This window comes from Saprolegnia parasitica (assembly GCF_000151545.1).
Source record: "Saprolegnia parasitica CBS 223.65 unplaced genomic scaffold supercont2.897, whole genome shotgun sequence".
Classification (NCBI taxonomy): domain Eukaryota; phylum Oomycota; class Saprolegniomycetes; order Saprolegniales; family Saprolegniaceae; genus Saprolegnia; species Saprolegnia parasitica.
In genome coordinates, this window is record NW_012157291.1 from 39,266 (window position 1) to 40,074 (window position 809).

At 43.5% G+C, this 809-nt stretch overlaps 1 non-coding gene across 1 annotated transcript; it reads left to right on the forward strand.

Moving 5' to 3' along the window:
• The first annotated feature begins 225 nt into the window (after positions 1-225).
• SPRG_30202 lies at positions 226-298 on the forward strand. Its single transcript has one exon. It is a non-coding gene; the product is annotated as a tRNA-Asn (tRNA).
• Positions 299-809: the final 511 nt, after the last annotated feature.

Genomic DNA, 809 nt, shown 5'->3' on the forward strand with positions numbered 1-809 from the left:
TTTTTCTCGAATGATATGAGGGGTCTACAACAAGAACGAAAAAGACGCGAAATTACGGGAAAATGAAAATTGGCTGGAGTGAGAGGAGTGCATGGGAGATGTGTTTGAGCATATTATAATTGAGTGGAAGCATGGAGAGAGGTATGTAGGGCCATTTGGGTGCGTAAAAGTCGATGGTAATGTTGTATTAGTGATTGGTAGTGTGGACGTTTGTAGCGTGCAGAATCCTCTATAGCTCAGTTGGTAGAGCGTACGGCTGTTAACCGTGAGGTCGCAGGTTCGAACCCTGCTGGAGGAGTCTTATTTTTTATTTTAGGCCATCCCGTTATCCTTTTATGGCCCTCTAAAGATTTTTAACGAATCTCTTGTAAATTATCCTTTCATTTTATTCTTTTTAATCCCATTTTGGCCCGGAAGCGAATCAAGACTCCGTTTTTTCATTCAGTTACGACTAGCGCATCTCGAACTACACGTCCCTCACTTCTGCTGGGTCCCCACGGCTTCTCAAACATAGAGATAACTATTGTTCGGTGCATTTACAAAAAGTCAACTTCCAGACCTTTGTTGATCACGCCTGTTTGCGTACGACCTCTCGAGACCTTTAGGAAGCACCCCAGAGTATAAAAGAGACCTCCGAAAAAAACTTCAATCTGGGCTCGGTCTCGCCTCGGCGGCCATGGTCACGTGCATGGCCATAATGTTGCAAATTCGAAAATATTCAAAATATTTTTTAATGAACAACTACACGACTATTATGACAAACGGCGTGTCAAAGTGCTAATTTGCGGCTTCCCTGGTCGCTTGGTGAT